The sequence below is a fragment of the Anser brachyrhynchus genome (assembly GCF_964034855.1).
Source record: "Anser brachyrhynchus genome assembly, chromosome: 4".
Lineage (NCBI taxonomy): Eukaryota > Metazoa > Chordata > Aves > Anseriformes > Anatidae > Anser > Anser brachyrhynchus.
In genome coordinates, this window is record NC_137698.1 from 65,716,622 (window position 1) to 65,736,473 (window position 19,852).

Below are 19,852 nucleotides of genomic sequence, written 5' to 3' on the forward strand. Positions count from 1 at the left end.
CAGTTTGGTGTCATCTGCAAATTTACTGAGGGTGCACTCAATTCCCTCCTCCAAATCATCAATAAAGATATTAAAGAGGATGGGCCCCAACACCGACCCCTGGGGAACACCACTTATGAATACACATTTATTGGTCATTTAACTGAATCTGAAGAAAGCTTTATGAAATAGCCTTTGCTATGATTTCTGTTGAGGCAATTTCATTACCATGTTCTGTGCAGGAGACAAGCTACTTGCAGGGAAATTGTATGACACAGCAGGGAAAACTTCTGACCAAATAACCAGTGATGGTGACGTATATATGCCATATAATGCTTTGGGGTCCAGCAGACACTGTAGTTTTTAACTGTGCTCTCACTGACCAAGAGCAAGCTGTCTGAAACAGTCTCCAAAGAAGAAAATTTCAAAATCTTGCCTCTCTCCAGCAGACTGAAGCTTAATCCAACTGTTTTTCGTATCCATTCTAGAGTATCAGACTTTCTTCCATTGATAATTACTACCTTGCTTTTCAGTTCACTTCAATCTTAGCAATCGAGGCTCCTTTATAGTTTTGTTGTGATTAGGATCCATTCATACTCTGTCATCACTGCTCTATTCTAAATCATGGTTGTTGTTTTTTTTTGTTTGTTTGTTTGTTTTTATGGTATGGATAGGTATTTCTAATTATCCAAACATATGGTGTTAAGTCACTGTCCTCGGTGCTGGATTTGCCGTGAAATAAATTTAAGGTATTAGCAAGTGGACAGCTAAGGAAACTAGGGTTTTCATTCCAGGAAAGCCAGCAGTATTTGATTGGACCTCAACCCCCATGCCTCTGCTCTTTCTAGATGTAGTTCAGATGGAAGGGATCTACAGGGATCACACAGTCCAACTGCCTGACCACTTCAGGGCTAACAAAAAGAGAAGGCATATTATTTAGGGTATTCTCTAAAGGCCTCTTGAACACTGACAGGCATTGCGCATACACCACCTCCCTACCAAGCCTGTTCCAGTGTTTGACCACCCTCATGGTAAAGAAATGTTTCTTACCTTCCAGCCCGGACCTCCCCTGGCACAGCTCGTTGCCGTTGCCTCCTGTTCTGTCATCGGGTAACATGGGGCAGAGATCAGCACATCCTTCTCGCCTTCCTCTCCTCAGGAAGTTGTGGAGAGCAGTGGGGTCTCCTCCGAGCCGCCTTTTCTCCAGACCAGACAACCCAAGTGTCCTCCCCGCTCCACACAGGACATGCCTTCCTATGTACCTATGTACCTATGTCCAACATTACTCCATCCCAGCTGCAGAACTTGGCATTCGCCTTAGCTGAATGTCATGCCATTGATGATGGATACCTGTTAGAGCAGTTTTCATATGCTGTGATTCTGCCATCCTTAGGGTAACTATGCCTCACACCACAAACACATTACTTCATAGACACTTGCATAGGTAACTTTGTGCCAGTAGAAATAAGACATTCACAACATGGGCCAGAGTAATATGTTCCTGAAAATGTAGGTGACAAAATTAACCTCCCTGGTTTTGTGCATATTTCACTATAGAGCTTGTTCTTACATCTAATGAAGTTAACATTTACACTCCTTTGAAGTATTCCCATTTAAGTGGATGTTGGAAAAGAATCTATACATTTTTGCTATTTAGGTGTTGTTGTTATTTCACATTTAAACTGAAGGAATATGAATGCTATTTTGAAATTTTGAACTTCATCTTATGTTCCTGGTTTTAGAAACAACAGCTTACCAGTGCCTATATCAGGTTATAGTTTACTCATTTTCGAAAGAAATTTAGGTACTTAAAAATAACTGGAATACTCTGTGTGTCTTTGGATGAAAAAAAAAAAAAGAAAGAAAGAAAAAAAGAAACTTCAATACATTAAAACAAAATAAATTTTAACAGACTTACTATAGTTCACCTCCCAACTTTGCAAAGATTTATACACATACTGAACCACACTGATTACTGTGAATACTCCCACTGAGGTCAGTGGAGACACACAAGGCGCATACAGTTAAGCACATAAAGCTTTTATCAGATCAGGACCTTGGCTTAAAATTCTTTGGGAACATGATTGTGTCTTTATTTCTACTTTTATCTATTTATTTGTGCTTTGTGTCCACAAATAACAGTATGTGTGTGACCAGTAGTTACTGAAAACCACCCCAAAACAGAAATAGGAGAATTGCACAACCAATTGTGAACCTCAATGCTCTTAAATTATTCAGGCACAAGGAAATAAGCAGAGACACATTTTAAAAGAAACACAGTATTAAAATTCCATATGGCTGATCTCATCTGTCAGAAATGGACTGAACAGTTCGTCTGGTACAGAAAAAAGTTAAAACACCTTTTCAATGTGAAAGAAGGTTGCTCAAATGGTCTAACTCATTAGGTATATAATACCCAGGCCTCTGCTGTAGAGATAAATAGATAGCTTTGAAGATTTCAATTACTTTCAAATCAGTTGCTAAGAAGTGGTGCCCGGAGCTTTTATTTGAACTTGATCCTAGCTTCCTGTATACAGTAACTGCATCTACTCAGTAGTTATTTGCACTTCCACAACCACCTTGTTTTGAAAGTTTAAAGCTTACTTTGGAGCAGATAGGTTTCAATAGTATATGCTGGAGCTTCCTGTAATTGCTAATAGACTAACCTTGAAATTTAAGATTTTAAGGTTGGAGTAAAATTCCAAAACACGCACAAAGGGCTACAGTGCCACCATAAGCAACACAGGTAAATCTGTAGGAACGGATGCACTGTGCACTCAGTCATGCTTCAGCAGACATATGTCTGGAACAGGAGGAATTAGGAGTTTGCAAAATACTACAGTTTTATTTGCAGTGTGAGGACAGTATGCTGATCATCAGGTTTCAGCGTGTATCTGTTTAAATGCCAGTAAAATAACCTGGGCAACCCCGCCAGTGGAAAGGAGGCCAAGGCTCCCCTGCAGTTATCAATTAAAATGCCCGTTAAACAGGAGCTAGTGGGGTTCATCCCCACTCAGAGACAGGTAACTCCTCAATTAGTAAGTTCTGCCTGTGTGAGAAATAAAAAAATGGGACAAAGCTCCTGAACTCTATCCCTTACAATGCACTCCAGTTACAGAGGTCCTAATTTGGAACAGACAATAGAAAACTCTATGCTGTCCATTTTATACATTTCATATTTTTTCTGGCATAAAAACAGTAACTTTCTTTCTGTGATGGCAGTGTTACAAACTAAACAAGATATCAAAAGGAAGGCAATTTGCTTACAGTGCACATCTGTAATCGAGACAAATCGAGAGGGGAGAAGCTGTATTTGATGATTGTTTAAACTTTCAAGCCAATAGCATGCATGCTTATTGGCTAAACATCAAAGTAAATATAATAAATTTGTGGATGTGTGAAGAAATCTTTTCTTGGTATTTAAAAGTAGGATTGGGAGACAGTACAACCTGTACAAAGAAAGTATGCTGACTGTATACAATGGTGCAAAGTTCTGTGGAAAGAATGGATATGAACTGCAGGGTTATTCACGAGTTTTAATGTCTGTGGAAACAAATACTGACTGCCCCAAACCAATTCCATTGGCAGTAACACGAAGGTTCTGTTATTCCTCTTGAAACTAGACCATCACATCAAAATTCACACACTCAAAAAAAAAAAAAAAAAGAAAAATAACCAACCATCGTTGAAAGTATACTTTTTTTTCTTAAAATATATCAGAATATATGATGTCTAACAACACAAATTCAGGAAAAAAATGTTAACTCAATTTTCGTATTGTTTAAAGGCATATTTAGTTCCTAGTGATATCATATATAAAAAACATTTTTTAGTTGTAATTTAACTCCTAACATAGTATATTCTATCCAAACTACATCATCAAATGATAGGTGTATGTATGTGTGTGCTTGATGCAATTAAGCTTGAAGTATGGAGATGGTAAAGAGCTGGCTTTTGCATGCAGAAGGAATGCTCAGGAGGGCCAAATCTTCCTTACGTAAATTAAAATACTGTCACTGCCTTAGAACATTGTATGTAAAAAGCAGATTAAATTCTAAGTGAAGAAAATTGTAGGTCTTCACCAGAAAAAAAAAAAAAAAAACTTATAGACAAGGTGTCAATAAAAAAGAACAACTTGGGTTATATACTTCACAGAATCACAGAATGGTTGAGGTTGGAAGGGACCTCTAGAGGTCATCTGGTCCAACTCCCCTTCTCAAGCAGGGCCACCTGCAGCCAGTTGCCCAAAACCATGATACATGTTACCATACTTAACCTATGCACCTAAATTAATGTTATTTTCCAAAGCAGACAACTTCAGAAGGTAGGATATTCAGTTCAGTGCTCACAACTGAAGTTGTAAACTTGTAGATCCATTCTCATTCCCCAAAGCTTTTGATTTTATAGTACAGTGTATATTGTTTTATTGGTGTCATTATTACTCCTGCTTCTTGACTGATTCATCATCAGCAGTAGCTACAGCAGATGTATTTCTGTAACTAACAACTCTAGTCACTCCTGGTGTTTTAAGCAGATTATCATCTAACTTGGACAGTTAGTGGATCCAAAGCAATGATAGCTAAAAAGAAACCTAGAACCAAGGTCAGGTCCAGATAGGTTGGATTCCCCAAAGGTAATTAGGAACCTAGCTTCTAATAAGATCTGAATCCCATTCATGTTTTTTTTATATATAACTTATTTTCAGTGACTTTCAGGTGCCAGGACTCAACAGTGGCCCTGCCCAGGCTCCTCTAGGGCCTTCCCCCATGCTGCTGATGGCCCAAAACCTTATTTCAACCTCCCAGGACCACCATTCCACAGTGGCACTGAAGGATGCTATCCTAGCCTGGCCTTGGCTTGTCCCTGTCCCCAGAAAGGTGTCTGATGCCCTGGGCTGGGGGTCCCCCTGGCCACCCTGCTCCCTCACCCTGGGGCAGTGGGACAGGCTCCGGCTGGTGAGGCCCCACCCTGCAGGCCGTGGTGTCCACTTGGCTCCCCATCCCTAAGGGAGCAGCTGGACCTGGCTCTGCCATGACAACTGGGCATCTAAATCTCATCATTATGACTGCCATAATTAAAACAAATAAAGCAAGTAATACCTACAGCAATTATTTACCACAACCAGCACCTATGCTTGGAAGAAGTCAATAGAAACACTACGTTCTTTGTCTTAAATTTTGCTGTAGAGATTTTAGTTTGTTCCAAACCTCTGGGAGCCGTACTCTTGCATAGGAATATATGGCCTGTCTCCTTTGAGAACCTTCCATACCCTCACAGATTCTTGCAAACTGTATGGTTTCTTCTACGAAGCTCTGTAAGAAAAATAATAAAGCTGGCACTTAAACAAAGAAGTTCAGTCTACTGAATTCTGTATGACACTACTGCAGAGACTCACAAAGTCACACTGTTCTTACTTCGTTTTTCAAAAATATCAGTCAACATTCATCTAAGAAGTTGAAAAAACTCAGCCTCTACAATTAGGAACAAAGCAATGTGTTGTCTACCAGGCGAAAAGAAAGAGCAATAAAAAAGATTTGTTTAACATTGATAAATATATGATAACAACAGGCATTGTCTCTCTTGTGCTTGGATAATCGTAAAAGATGATGAAACAGCTGGATTACCTTTTAATTTTCCTCAGTGAACTGAACTTTGAGAGCAGTCACTAAAATATTAGTAAGATAATACAGGAAGGCTTGCACTGTCACTACCCCAAGCTATTATTTTTATGTGTCTTGAAAATGTTGTATTTGGTTCCCCAAGGGTAGCATGCATGTAAAACCATAACGCATTTTTGAGGAAAACATTTCATGCATGAAAAATGTATTCAGATCTTCCAAAACTACTGGTTTTGGAAATCCTGAAAAAAATAGTTAAGCATATACTCAGAGTAATTCTATGTACAAGAATCTTGTGCATCTCTTTGTTGTTAGCCCTGCAACGCTGGCAGACTTCCATATTCTATAGTTTGTTATACTGCTATCTGGAGAGCCTTTCCTTGGAGAAATGATGGCAGTAGGAAGAACAGGAATTTAAGAATGAGAAAAGAAACATAATGAGCTTAGAGGTCAGTTGAAAATGGAAGAGATGTAGATAAGGTCTACACCAAGCAATTCAAATCTTACAATAAATACAAGTTGGGAACAAAAATTAATGGGAAAAAAAAAAAACACTGGGGACCGAAGGTTCTGGATCAGGGCATAGACAACTGCAGGTAGCCGAAGAGAGGATTTTAAGAACTGCGAAAACACACATGGCGATAACCCACGATAACCCACTTGAGACTGAGTGAGCCCTTTGAACACGCTCTGTATGGCACTGATGAATGTAAGAGGCAGCTTTGGCTAAGCCCAGGAATGTCCGGATGTTTTAGGTACAGCTTGGTTTAGTGCATAGTACATTCACAAACTAGTTTGCTGCTCGTAATCTTCCCTGAGTAGACAAACCCTTCCAAACTGATCAGCAGGCAACACAAAGGAATCTTAGCACAAGTATAATTTAATGTAGGTAGGGAAGAGAATGAATATTCCCAACAACTGCATATGTGGCTGTCAACCTGTGTTGCCTCAGAAATGGGATACCACAAATACACAACAGATTTTCAACAACACTGTCCACCATATTGGACTCAAGGGGATTTGGCTTGAAAATATATATGCAATAAATATTGTGTATGTGGGATGCTCATATTGTCCCACAGGCTCTGAGTTACTGGCAGTGAGCAGAACTAGAAGTATAAATGCAAGAGATCCTTTCGAAATTTCACATGAAAAATAATGTTGATATGCACTGTGAAAAAAGTCAGAGAGAGGCTGAAATGTTTCAGGAGCTATCCTACTATGAAGGATGAAAAGTGGCACAGATACAGGAGATCCCCATAGTACAATCCAAATTCAAATTATTTGTCATGATTCATGGATTTAGCAGTTAAATCAACCTAGCTACTTCCTAAAATTCTAACCCCTTTATAAAAATGGAGAAGAAAAAATATGCTATAAAATATTAGGATGAACTTGAAACAAAGTACAGTTCTTCCACTGATTTCGTGTTAGTAACACGCATAAGTGTTGGTGGGTGGCCCTTACAAGAGGATGGGTAGAACAAAAGTGACAATAGGGTAGAAAAATAAAACTGCCGGAAAAACTTTTTTAAAGAACTATTTACACAGAGGAGAGACAAGGAAAGGGAAAGACTGAAGCTGTTTACAGACAATGGCATAAGCTAGACAATTTTGAAATATAGACCAATTATATTAAATTTTCTCATAAGAAACTCAAATCCTGGTGCATACATAATGAACCATGATGACTGGATGGGCTTGAATTTACGCTGAGTGCTTTAAAAGTAAGAGTAAAAATCAAACTAGGATTTCCATTCTGTTTCATTTGATGCAATGACCAACCGATAAGTCAGACAAACAATACCTTTGCCTGAGTGCTCCCCATGTTTATAGGGTCAGAAATAACAGCGAGCCCGATTAAAGACATTTCCGTCGTTGGGATTTGAATCAGGCCCAGCATACGTCACTAGAGATCCTGCAAAGTCTTTGCCAGAACCACGAAGGACTGGAGTCATTCCATAGCTCTGTTCTGACATTTCTGAGGTTGGGCAATGCCTCACTATCTGCTAAATATCATGCAGATTAGCAGTACAGTGGCTTGTCACACTGGCTTTCACAATAAATAAAGCACCAGTAAAGATAACAAATTAATCGACACTGCAGTCAACCGAACTTTTCATGGCCCAGTTACACAAAGCACTAGCGTAACTTGTAAGCACAAGGGAAGGGTGAGAACAGCTTAAGGACCAAAGGGTAGAAAGACACTGTAACAGCCCCAGCTTATGTTGGTTTATTCTGTCAGTAAACAGACCCCAAATTAAACCAGCATAAATGAACCAGGCAGACTAGCCTTATGGAGAATAATTTTACTCTCATTTATTTCAGCTCAGTTTAGTGGCTCCACGAAGCCAGAGAAGAGGCACAGAAAACACAACGTCTGACTCTACTCTTGCTCATCTTGTTAGGATTTAAATTTGATCTAAATAGGTGTCAGAGCACCATGACATCTTTACAGCCTTCATAGCAGCTGGCTCCAAGGAGGCTAGTATGTCCACAGTGTACTGGATTCAGTGTCCCTGAATGTTTTATGCCTGGGTATAATCATACATACCCCCTTGGCCTTTCAGCTTAGACCTGTACAAAGGCATTATTATTGCTATACAGAATTTATCTTACCTGTTAGGGTCTTAGACACAACTTGTACTTTTCATGTTGTTGACTGAGAGTCAGCATCCGGGCTGTTCTGGTTGTCTGTCTTTTGCAAATAATTAATGGCAAGTTTATAGCAGAAATTCTTCTTGTTAGCCCCTAAGGGGAAGAGAAGGAAAGAATTCAGACTCTTTAACTATCTTTTAAAGTCGGTACACAGTCTCAGCTAATTCTCTAGGCACCTCTAGAGCCCGTAGTCCTCTTGGCAAAGTGGGCCACTCTTTCTAAGGGACATGTGGTGGGTGAGATGCATCTATCTCCTAGCAGTGCCTATCTTCACAGTCTAGTTTAGCGTAGACTTTCTGCTTAGACAAGGCATCTAGTTTTGAGGCAGCTGGTTTTAGGTAACATGAATGCTATCTTTCTGGTCATGGTACTTCACGTGATAAAACTGGAATACACCAAAATAAATTGATACAATACTTACTTGAGAACACTGGAGGGAGCTCACAGAAAGAGACAAGAAGAAAAGGTGGCAAGAAAGAAAAGATGTTCTAGTTATGCGAGAATTTACATTACTATCTACACTTATAGGTTGTCTGTCATTTCAATCCATGTACAAGTGTAGTAAAGAGGTATTTTTGTTAATATTAAATGCTAGTAATTTTTATTGTATTTGTATCCTGGCGTCAGTGTAACTTTCTATTTTGAACATGTATATTTAGAAAACACCCATAATGGGCGTTTTCTTTTTCATTTAAATTGATGTTTATGTGGGTTCTCTTGTTTCTGTTCACTTGGCTTCATTCTCTGCAGTCTGATATTTAATCTAAAATGGGGGGAGAGAGACTTTGGCAAACTGTAGTTATACATCCCTTAGGAAAATACCATCATCTTCAGTGAACACAATATAATGAGGAGGTGTCCTATTACATAATTGAGGAGGCATTGTCTTTTATATGCATTCTGGTTCACTTTTCACACTAAATTAATCTTAATAAGCATCTGCTTTGAGTAAAGAAAGTTTTGTGATATTTCAACCATGACCTCTCTGGAAGTCCAAATGATTTCACTTTACATTTCAGACTGGAGCATTCTTTTGAAACATTTCCCTTTACTATATGATAATCAGTGTGCTAACATGAGCTGATTAATCCCATCAGTCTAACACTGATACCACAGTTTTTGTGCCCTTTCACCAATAACCTGATGGCTGCAAAATCACTGGCTTCTTAAATGAATCCAGGGCAATCCTACAGATTATGTTATATGGGAGGTCAAACTTGATGATCACAGTGGTCCCCTCTGGCTTTATAATCTATGAATCTGTAACTCAAACTGGAAGAAATACAAATAACTGCGCAATAGAAGTAACTGAAGAAATAAAACCAGCTACTTTTAAGATAGAGTTTGATGTATTTATGAAAAGGACTACATGAGCTGGCTGCCTGCAATAGCTGGAGCATGGATTTGGTGGCCCTGCAGTCCACTTCCACATTATTTTACTGCTTCAGCTGCTCATCAGCTTGCTCTCATTTTTAGTATTTATTTTAAAACAGTTTTTGATACAGTAACTAGGATAACAAATTAAAGATGGATTTTAGCTTTTTAAAGAAAGGCTCTCTTTCATTTCAGATGACAGACTGAATTGAGGCCTATGAATAATGCTTGTGTTGACCTGCCAGAATATGTCTTAGCAGCGATGAATTCTCAAATACCCAGGCTGAGCTTATTCATTTTGAATTCAATGAGAAGGAAGGCAATACAGCCCAGTGCTTAATCAGGCTGCATTTTAACATCAGTGATCGTATACTGTGCTTTTAAAAAAATAAATAAATAAAAAGATTTTGGAAAAGCTACATTTGATTTTGTGTGACTTTTGCTATATAATTGATTTGCTTAAAATTATGCTACCCTACTGCATGTATTAAAGAAAATGTTCAAAATTTGCTGCAAAGTTGCACAGTTCTCTTCTGCCCCAGTGGTTTGCAAGACTTAACAGAGCTGTAGCTCAGAGAAGAGTTGGACTGGATGAATATGGGAAATGGAGACATTTCCAAGAAAAGTAGGAAGTGGGTTTGGTAATTTATTCAGTAGCACACGGAAGATCTGGTCCAATTAAAATCATTGGTAAAATTTATACTGGCTCAGAGGGAGTAAATAGAGGACTAGCTATTTTTAAAACAAGCTTCTTTCCTACTCTGGAGATATGTCTCAGATGACACAAAAAGAGATTCCAGTTCCTGTTTGTCATTACCAGTTTCACTGCAATTGTTAATAGGGTTGAGACTGGAAAAAGGATTGTACACCATCATGCCTTGGCCAAAATTCATCTCCAGTAACTGTATTGAACCATCTTAATGTCTTCCTGTGGTTTCCATTATTGATCATGTTGCTAGGTTTTATTGCCCTTGCTGTGTTTTCCTCCAGATGTACTGCCTTTTGCTGGCAAGTGACTAGTTCCCGATAAACTTTTGCTACCTCGCGGTAAGTTTTAGGGGATTCTTTAGATATTTGTAAAACACTTGGAGCTACTTGTTTGAAACAGAGCTTGGAGATACTGGTTCAAACCCATTCTTGCTGTAGATCTCAATATGTAAATCAAAAGCTTAACACAAGAGCATACCTAATTTATGTTCTTTTACAAACTTTCCAGTATTTTCCTCTTCTGCTTTCCTCTTGCTCTAATATGAAGTATTTATTCTTTATATTCTTTATTTATTTATTTTAAATTATGTTTATCTTCTAATTTATTTATGTATATAAATGGTATTTTCTTAAGGGATGTGTAACTACAGTTTGCCAAAGTCACTCTCCCCCATTTAGATTAAATATCAGCCTGCAGAGAATGAAGCCATAGGCTGGCCCTGGCAGCCTTTGCCCATGTGCTGCCACTGCCACTTGTGTGGCTGCCCAGTCAGCCAGATTACCTTGTATATTTTGTTGGGTTATGCTTCCAGCAGATTGGCTTGCTCTTGATCTCTTGAGTGCCAGCATAAATAATGCAGTGAGAGTTCATAAACAGAAGGAAGTTAGGATTCCCTTTTTTCAGCAATGACCCAATGTAAGAGTGGCATGAACTGATGGAAAAACCACACTTGTGATTTTCAAAGATGTCTAGCAATTATGGCTGCCCCTGCTTCTAAGTATAAAATTTAAGACATTTTTAGGATGTGCTAAACCCAAAATCTATTGATAGCCATATCTTTTTAAGGTGCTTAAACTGAGCTCATCCAAAAATAAAATTATTTTGAAAATCATAGTTTTAATTCCCTTTCTTAGGGCTTTACATGTAGGGAAATCTATCAGACAGATTATTTGATTGGTATCTGAGCACGAGAAAACCTCTGTGAATACAAGGTATAATAACAGGAGATATATCAAAATAGTAAACTCATATCCTAGGGTTAATATCAACTGAGTAGATTTCAGAGATACATTAAAAGTCTTATTTGCTTTGTTTTAAAAGCAGTTAGTAAATTCCTTGCAGTACATCATGTCACATGGATTTTAACATCCCCAGCTACAATCCAAATTTTGGACCAAGTTTACTTGAGTGGACATCAGCTATCATGCATCACCAAACCCAGTTATTCTGTTCATTGTCCCTTTCCATTTCCCACCCAGAGTTGCCCACAGCATACTTGCTTAAGCTTGCAACCACAATTTATATGTCAACACTTTTCCATTAACTAATCATGAATTATCAGCTTCATGTCTATAGGTCTGAGCACAGGTAAGCTTTCCCTTTCTTCAACACACTTTAGAGCTCCAGTAGATTTCTTGACTGTGATTGTAAGTGATAAGATATGCAATGATAGCAATATTTTGTGCTTGAAAGGACATATTTAGACTTGTATGCTTGTAATTACATTTGTGTTTAACTAAATTAGAATGAACTTCTGGTATGCATATAGTCCTATGCATATGCATATGAAGTTATTCAGTGATATTTAAAAAAAATACTAGTTACTTTATTACTTAAAATCTAGTTTAAATCATATGAACTATAAATGGGTATGATTTTAAAGGAATATTATCTGTAGAAGAAATCTAACTGTGAGCTAGAATTTTCCATGGAGAAGAATATTAGTTTAGTGTAGCTGAGGTGTTCTTTCCCAGCTGATTTCCCAGGTAAGAATAAAGATGAAGCTCAAAACTACTTCTCAGAAAACCCACAGTAGCATTGTTAGAGAAGATTAGTTCTCATTAGTTCTTTGCAGGCAGAGATGAAGGGGCTGTGGGCCTGTTGGGAACAAGCCCACAGCCTCACTGCATGGAAAACTCTGTGTCCTTCACAGCTGCCACTGAGGTAACCCTGAAGAGCTGTAGGGCTACTGTGGGACTGACAGCATAGCAGTAGAGGACATGTGGAGTTGGACATAGGAGTTGGACTCGATCCTTGTGGATCCCTTCCAACTCAGATATTCTGTGATTCCATGTGCTTCCAGCTTTATGAATTCAGAAACTGTAGGTATTCTGTATGATGGCCGGCAGCATACGAGCACTGGTGAACACAAGTCTCTGGAGCCCATTCGTGAAGTCAATTTTTTTTACCAAAAGAACCAAACTATCTTCTTATTGTGAATTCAGTTTCAGACAGTGTTCATTGGGCTAATTACAGATACTAAATGTAGCACAGATCATGAAGACATAGGTCTACATGAACATACAGAAAATATTACTCGGCATCACTTATTAGAGAACACTACCTAAAAATGAAAATAAAAATACAGTCAGAGAACTCTAAAACCTTTCCAGTTGTACTTCTGTTATATTCATATATAAACTCGAAAAAAAAAAAAAAGTTATTTTTCTGTCTATTCATATCTTAAAGATTGCAATTTTCTCACTGATTTGAAGGTAGGAAGCAAGGCAGATGTAAAGCTGGTGAAAATATGTAAATCTGACTCTGGTTTTATCCCAAAAGGGCATAATTCTGTGGTCTTTTTTAAAGGCAGAAATAATCTTACTTTTTATTTCAGTGGATTTGTTTGCTTTTAGGACAAGTTTATTGTTCTGTTTCTCATTCATTTTCTTTCAGTAATTCGTTATTTGCATGACAGGTTTTACAAGCAAAATAGGTGACTGCAAAATATTAGAGACCTCTGACAGCTTCTTATTAAAGCAGTGTCAAATCCTGAAGTCCTTGGTAAGCTTTTTCACTACGTTTCTGTCCCTGACTTAGTGACTCAGTAAAAAATAGTTTTAAGAAAGTAAATACAGATTTTAGCATTTGGTCCCAAAATATTTTTTTTTTTTAATTGTGAAGTCTAAATTGCTAAAGCTGTTAACCAGTCCACTTATACACATTCATATGTTTCATTTATACCTTGAAGTCAAATTGCTGCAATCCTACAGATGATCAGTCTTTGTGTGAGATGATTTTTAAATCATGTCCGGTCAGTCCGTGGCAAAAGTTAGCTAAATTGGCAAAGGATTGTTAAATCAAGACCCCCCTTTTACAGAGACTGTTGTATTCCTACAAGCATGGTCATAGCTTATCTGTTCACACTTGACTGAATTTATGACAGTTTAACTACTTTGAAAAGAAAATGTTATAATAACTGCACCCAGACTAAGGGATTATAACAAATTTATTTGTCTTCTTGTTTGTTTGTTGCTGCTTTTTAAAACTTACTGATTTGGTCAAATTGTTGGGTGCAAAACCTGAGTGTAGATCAGGCGTCGGATCATGCTCTTATTAGCAAACCAAACACTGGTTTTGTTTTTGTTGCTGACGTTGTTTGTTTTCATTGCTGTCTGAATGAGCCTTTTATGGTCTCTGCCTTTGCCTGGCTGACTGCACCCGATTGTATTTAATTACATTTATTCGGTAGTTTTAGCCGGGATCCCCGGCCATTACCCATCAAGTCCAATCACTATTATTTAAATCCAGCGACTCAGAATCAGAGAATTTATCTTTTGCACAGTTATTGCCTAAACATCCAGCATGAACATGCAGGGATCTGGAGGACTTGTTCTGACTGTGCTGATTAAAGGCAAAGAGCAAGATGGATGGAGTCGGTTGTGATCAGCAGGCTGCAGCGTCCTGCTGGGCTCCAGTCTCTGCCATTGTGCTGGCCTCTGGGTACCAGACTCGCCATGGTCCTCCCAGCTCCAAAAGGAAAGCTGGCTTTGTTTGCCTGTAAGCATCTGCAAACTGTTCTGACACATGATCTACCCTCTCAGCAAGGCCACTCATTAGGCTGATTATCACTTCAAAGTTTGTATTATCATCCATCTCTAAAGGCAATTAGGAATGGGTGGCTTTGAGTATCAGACACTGGGTGACACTAAGTGACTCATCTTTATTGATTCTTTTGTGAGCAGAGACAGTGATTGAGATGATAGGATTGCAGCCTACCTGCCCCTTTGACTGGTAAATACTGAAGAAAAACGGTGTGTAATTAACTGACAGTTAATATAGGTTCTGTTTAGTGTTCAGAAAGCACAATAGTGGAAGCTGCCCAAAAGGAACAAAGTAATGAAACTCCTTTGACAAGTTAAACTCTAAAGCCAACTGTGTAATTATCTGACAGTTAAAGGGGGGAGGGGAGGACTTCGTTTAGTATTTATGAGACCAAAGGAATTCCCGCGCCCGAACAATGGGGACAGTTACCGACAATAATCATAACAGCTACACAAAATATTTATTTGTGCAAGTCCGGCTTTCATGCGACCTCTGGTTGGCTTCAGGCTCGGAGGCGGCCCGACAGCCCAGCACCGCAGTGCCGGCCCTGCGGCTCCCGCCCGCTTGGGAGTGAGTACAGGGCCGGGGCCGGGGCCTCACCCGCACTGCCGGGCCTGCGGCCTGTACGTGAGATCATAGAACCACAGAATCATGAAGCTTGGAAAAGACCTCCAAGATCATCTGGTCCAACCATCCCCCTAACACCAATCTCACGCACTAAACCATGTCCCTAAGCACCACATCCAACCTTTCCTTGAACGCCCCCAGGGACAGTGACTCCACCACCTCCCTGGGCAACCCATTCCAATGCCTGACTGCTCTGAGAAGAAATGTCTCCTATTTCCAACCTGAAACTCTCCTGTCACAACTTGAGGCCATTCCCTCTAGTCCTATCGCTAGTTACCTGCGAGAAGAGGCCAACCCCCAGCTCCCCACACCTTCCTTTCAGGTAGCTGTAGAGACCAATAAGGTCTCCCCTGAGCCTCCTCTTCTCCAGACTAAACAACCCCAGTTCCCTCAGCTCTTCCTCATAGGACTTGTGTTCCAGACCCTTCACCAGCTTTGTAGCTCTTCTCTGTACACACTTCAGGGCCTCAACGATGAAGGGTCTGCTGTGTGAAGGGCAGCATCCTGCCCTGTGCCAAGAAATATGTCAGCAAAAGTTGATCCATCCTGGCTGGGATTCACATGGGGTGTTTGATGTTCTACCAACAAACCCATGGCTTTTCCAGCATGGTTATCAATATTCACTTTTAAGGAGTGACATAAGCCTTCTGACAGAACAAGTTGGTTAACACCAAGGCCACGCAGAGACACACTCATTGGTCCCGTCCACACCATGCCAGCAGTGCTCCACATATGCATGCCCCCGTAGCGCAATATTCCCTGTAGGAACAGCCTGCCTGGCAGTGCCTCAAAGTCCTCTGTGTTGGACGACTCTGTAAACAAGGAAGATGAAGTCAAATTCATGTTCTGATCTGAAACACACCATTTTGAAAAAGCTGTACTCTGTCATCTTCTTCTGGAAGGCACTAGGGAGAGAGCTGCTGGCCTTTAAAAGTTCTCGGAGGAGTCTTATGAACGGACCAAGCCTTCTGGCAGGTACCACAGTCTGAAACAAGTTGTGCCTTTGGAATTGTCAATCTACTAACCATCATGGAGTTTCAGAGGAGGTCCCCTCAGAGTCTTCGGGGTGGCATTTTGTTGTCTGAGGGGTGTTTAATATTACTTTTGATTTCATCACTCTAGGAACATGGGGGAATCTTATTAAATGTTGTATGAATTGCAAATGAGTAACTATATTTCTTTGTGAACTGAGGATCTCAAAGCACATGATGGACTGAATAATCCTGAGAATGTCTCCATTAAATGGGTAGAGAAAAGGAAGGATATCATCACTGGATTTTTTTTTTAATTTTTATTTTTTTAAAGGATATATATGTATGTACAGCATAGAAAAGTAGACTAGGTAGTTTGTTGAAAGAACACAGCTACATGTTTTTCTTTCCACTCCTTTTCTAGTGATTTCCCTTTTCCAACTTTTTACATACAGCAGAGAAAGACTTTGGGGACAGGTAGAAATAATGGCAGGGACTTTTAATTTTGAACTGTCTCTGATGTAAATAATTTCCCTACTGCTAGCACTGATCACGTCTTGTTGGACACGCTCACAACACAGATGAAAAATCATCTGTGGAGTTTACGGAACTCAGTGAAGGTCTAAGCAAGGAAGAATTCGGATGACTTAGGGAGATGTGAGGATTGGCATGGGAGGAAATGTAACTCAGTGGAGGAGGGGATTTGGTTAAATGGGGAGGTTAAATCGTCTAGAAAGAGTATCTTTTGGCAGCGGGAGGCTGGCAAGACTGTGTGGACAGAGGTATGAGACACATACAGGTTCTCTACTGTTAATCGTCATGGTAAATAATGAACTGAACGTGACATGGCTGGAAGATCTCTGGACATATGAGCAGAGGACTAGTCAAACAGAAGGGAAGTATTACAATTGTACATGGTCTTTTGGACAATATTGTACCAAGTTTGGAGTCTCATTCTCCTAAAATAAAATACTGACAATGTAGAAGAAGTAAAGAAAAGAGCTACAAAGATCTACGGAGAAGACTGAAAATCTTTTTAATTTATCTAAAAGAAGCGTAGGACCATTCAAAATCATCCATTTAGTTGGGAGATTTTTTCTATCAAACAAATATATGACAAGGCTCAGCATCTGGATACTGAAACCTGACAAATTCAAAATAAAAATAAATCATGCAGTTTTTTAAATGGGAGCTGGTAACCATTGGAAGATTATGTAAGGGTGTGAGTTTACATAAGGTTGTTGTAGCTTCCTTTTTGGTTTTAAATCAACAGTCTATCTTAAAAACAGGCCAGAAGGAGTGGAGGAAGGACCCCTAACAAAATTATCCATCTTGTAGAATGAAGGGGCATCAACTAAATAGCTTTATTTTTCTTCTGGATTTAGGTCTCTGAGAGGGTGAAGTAAAGAAAAGCTGAGGAGAGAGCGAGAAGTGGGAAACATACCTATACTAGCAGCTTGCGGATGCTGCTGAAACACAACAGAACTCCAGAATCCTGGCTCTGCCGCTGCCGGCATGCTGTGCCTTTGGCAAGTCATGGCATCCTGCAAGGTTTTTAATTCCCCAGGCATCCTTTGATTACCTTATCTACTTGAAATAAGGTCATAAGATAGTGCCGCTTCTGAACAAAACAGAGTCCGAATCTCAGATACAGGTATTATTGTGATACAAAAACAGAACAACAAAGAACTTTAACATGACTAGTTTCTCCCTTCCAAATCACATCCCAGTGAGGGCTCTGAGTCCTTTGGAGTTGCAAGAAATGTAGGATCAATTTCAAAGACTTGCACTGATACAACAGTAAAATGAATCAGTATGAGAAATGCATGGTAGAACAGAAAGTAATAGCAGTCACTGGAAGAATTGTCAGCAGGCAACAGTGTGACAAAGGGAGCTAACTATGTTAGCCATAATTGTGTTAGACCCTTTTATTCTTCCCAAGACGTTTTCTTACGTTACAATAATAAGAGACATTTCAAATTCACATCAGCTAAAGAATTTCCTTTGGACATGCTATTATAGCTACCCTCTGCCAGAAGCTACTCAGAAAAGTCAGACAAAAGGAAGAGAAAACTTCAAACATAATGTTTGCTAATTCATTTTGACCTCCGCTACTCATTCGTAATGACTATTCTACTTTCTCTGTCTCTCACTTTTACCTTCTTTCCAATTTAATCTGATCCAAACAAATTATACATGAACAGCCATTTTTGTTTGGGTCTTGTTCACTGAGATACTTAGCAAACAATCGACTGACGAACAAGATAAGAACAGTAAAAGAAAGATAAGCTTTTGTTTAGATAGTGGAATCACAGATAAAGACCTAAGCAGGCCTGCACAAACTCAGGAACCAGTGATAGTATCTTTTAAGCTATGGCTCTGTGGTTGTTTCCATTGTATTTATTTGCCACACATACTCATAAAGCCTAATTTACAAAAGGACTACTTTATCAATTAATTTAAAATGTGGTTGTTGTTGTTGTTATTGTTCTCATTTTGGTTGAAATTGAGTGAGGAATTCTGTAAAGTAAATTAATTTATTTTGGACCTTTGTCTTTTTAGTTTGGAAAAAAAAGAAAAAAAATCACCTGAGTTGACAGAAAAGGAGGAAAAGAGAAAAGAAAAAAATGTGGAAGTTTATGGGAACCATTTTTATCATTAGGGCTTAGTTTTATTAGTGGCATTGGAGACCTTGTATCATGACTATAAAGGTAGTACCAGTTCTGTGGATGAAAACACAACCACAAGAGATGTGCTTTGCTTTCAAGTCAAACATTTCAAAGCACTTTATGAACATTAGCAAAATACACCGCAGAGCTTTCCTACAGAGTAGCTAGGAAAGATTAAGCCCTCCTCATGGATGGGCAAACTGAGTTACAAAGTGATCAGGTGACTCGCCTGAGGTTAAGCAGCAGGTCCAGCAGGGTGGGTAATGGAAACCTGACCTCTGGACACATAGCTCTATTCCCTAACCACAGGACCCATACTTCTTCTCTAATAGTTGATGTAAAGTAATAGTCTCTGGACGAACCCCATAGAAAACTGCAGTCTCTGAAGATATTTATTTGGCACTCTTCACCAGCACTGCAGCCACACCGTTATTTTTGAAAAGCGTGCTTCCATTTAAAATACACTGCAAAATACAGCAATTTATTTATTCTGTATGTGAGAAGATACATGCATACACTTAGAACACAATCAAAATTTTAATTTGATGCCTGTGAACTAGCAAGTTTCTCTGCGAGGATATATTTAAATGTGGTTCTACTGAACATACATACAATATCTAGTTGCATAAAATATTATTGGAATATGTGCATTGCTATAAATATGGCCTCAAGTGGTATTTAAATATGAGCCTAAAGATATGTATATTTTTAAACATAAGGAACTGAGAACTTGACCTTACAGTTTCTCCATGTCAGAGAAAGTTGTTTTTTTTTTTTGATTTTTTTTTGTGATGTCTTTGTGTATCTGAAGAGACATATATTTCCTTTATTTTATGCCACACAGAAGCTTTAAACCAGCATTTATACAATCATCACTGTGCTATGACAAAACTGAAATTTCCCACAGACAATCTAGCGTGTGGATATACATGCCAAGAACTATATTGATTGAAACCTTATGCTGACTACAAGCAGTTCACCATTACTGGGACACTCCCAGCCTATGCTCTGTCTGTGAACACAGGAGTTCACACACGTTTTGAGGAACTATGTAAAGAGATGTTGCTCTTATACCTGTCCAGAAGATCAAAGCAGAAGGAGACATAAAAACTTCCCAATGTCTCATCCAATAAAACTCAATGTAAAATGTGGCAGTGCTGTGGAGGAGGTGGGTGAAGCTGATCAGTGTAACTGGAAGAATGGC

The 19,852-nt window shown here is 39.0% G+C and overlaps 1 long non-coding RNA gene across 1 annotated transcript; it reads right to left on the reverse strand.

The window, feature by feature from the left end:
* Positions 1-5,110: 5,110 nt before the first annotated feature.
* Positions 5,111-14,531, reverse strand: LOC308194557. The gene is made up of 3 exons (XR_013950663.1): positions 13,521-14,531; positions 8,216-8,347; positions 5,111-5,291 (listed from the first exon to the last, which is right to left on the reverse strand). It is a non-coding gene; the product is annotated as an uncharacterized lncRNA (long non-coding RNA).
* Positions 14,532-19,852: the final 5,321 nt, after the last annotated feature.